The following is a 2,141-nucleotide window of genomic DNA, read 5'->3' as shown; positions in this document are numbered from 1 at the left end:
GGATATATGAAATACACACTCTCCCTTTTTCTTCTCTGCGCGTTCAATCCCCTGAGAGGAATAAAATGCAGTTAGCTGTTTCTCATTTACAACCTTGTATGGAGAAATTTATCAGAGTTTGTTAAGTACTTACAAAATCAGGCATCTAATAAGAGTGGCATCGAGCACGTTGAAGTTGAAGAAGAGATGTAAGTCCTCGAAACTCACATCGATGAACCAGCATCGTGTCGGAAATGATCTCTGCTGTAGTGGACTAGAAAACCATGATGACCTGCTGACATTAGATCCATGCAATATTCATGTAACTCGCGGCAACTGGAGCTGCACTCATAAATGTATTCACCAACACGAAATGGCTGGCCATGGACGTAATAGCGTGCTTGAGGTATGTCTACTTTACTTTTAGCAAGCAACAAACATACTTCTTCATCATCCATGGCTTCAGAAATAATTACTCCCCGATTCGAACAAGCTGATGTTAATTTGGTTTTGGGCGATGAGTGCTTTAAGTAAGAGGGAATCACTCTCTTTCCTATTCACTTTCCTACTGTGCTTCCTCGTGGTCTTGGGTGTAGCCTTTTTGGCCACTTCCTTCTTGGTACTTGAAGCATTTCTGGCAGAACATCGGGTTGCTTGCAAGGTAGACTGCCGAGCAGATGATGAAGCTTGGACGGACTGCTTAGCAGACGGTTTATCTATGCCGGACCGCTGAGCTAGCGGTGCTGCTGTGATGGACTGCTGGGCTATAGGAGTAGAGGCATTGTACTGCTGACCATGCGTTGAAGCTATGTCGGGTTTCTGCACAGGTGGTGCCAACTTGTAGGTGTGCTGAGGAGGCCGTGCCAACGTGTTGGTTTGCTGAGCAGGAAGTGCCAACGCATTGGTATGCTAATCATGCGACTGCGGAACGACGGACTGATGAGCACTCGGTTCTGGACCTACAGAATACTTAGCAGGCGGTTCCGAAGCATCACACTGCTTAGCAGTCTGTTCCACCAGGTTGGTCTGCTGAGCATGTGCTGCAGCTGGGTCTCCCCCCGCTGCTTCAGTGGACGGTATCTAAACCGGTGGTCCGTCTTTAGCAGTTGTAGGCCTTGCCACTGGCTGCTTCGGGGCGGAGGATGACATGGCTTGTATGCCACAAAGTCGGGCCGGCTGATCGCAGGTTGAGGCATCAGCCCGCACGAGCTGCTGTGGCAAGGAGAGCATCACCGGTTGAGGAGCGACAATAGTTGCTCTTGGCAGGGCTTCAGGGATCTCATTGATGAACTCTATTTTCTTTCGTGGCCACTAGATGTGATGTAGCAGTGTTTCTCCCAAGGTCCTTTGCTCATCAAAGTCTCCTAGGAAATTCTTCAGGTCAAAGTCATTGAATCCAGGCTTTACTTCAGTCACGTAGCACTTCACACAGCCCGGCTTGAATGGCACATTGTCCAAGAAGAGGCCATCTTCCAAGAAGGGTGGTCAAACCCAGGATGTTGCATATTTTAATGTACCTTCATAATGTGCACGCCCTTCAGTCTATATTTCATTCCAGATAGATCAGATATAGCATCATCAGGAGCAGCTGCAGTCTCAGTGTCGCTGGGGTCAGCTGATACACAACAACTCTTGTGCAGTGTTTGTTGGGGAACGTAGCAGAAATTCAAATTTTTCTACGCATCACCAAGATCAATCTATGGAGTAATCTAGCAACGAAGGGAACGAGAGTGCATCTACATACCCTTGTAGATCGCTAAGCAGAAGCGTTCAAGTGAACGATGTTGATGGAGTCGTACTCGTCATGATTCAAATCACCGATGATCCTAGTGCCGAACGGACGGCACCTCCGTGTTCAACACACGTACAGCCTGGTGACGTCTCCTACGCCTTGATCCAGCAAGGGGAGAAGGAGAGGTTGGGGAAGACTCCATCCAACAGCAGCACGACGGCGTGGTGGTGGTGGAGGAGCATGGTACTCCAGCAGGGCTTCGCCAAGCACCGCAAGAGACGAGGAGGGAGAGGGGTAGGGCTGCGCCAAGGAGATTCAATCGTGTCTATGGCAGCCCAAAACCTCAAGTATATATAGGGGGAGGGAGGGGCTGCGCCCCCACCTAGGTTTCCACCCCTAGGGATGGCGGCCAGCCCTAGATCCCATCTAG

The sequence above is a fragment of the Triticum dicoccoides genome, chromosome 3A (assembly GCF_002162155.2).
Source record: "Triticum dicoccoides isolate Atlit2015 ecotype Zavitan chromosome 3A, WEW_v2.0, whole genome shotgun sequence".
Classification (NCBI taxonomy): domain Eukaryota; kingdom Viridiplantae; phylum Streptophyta; class Magnoliopsida; order Poales; family Poaceae; genus Triticum; species Triticum dicoccoides.
Note: the sequence above shows the minus strand (reverse complement) of the source record.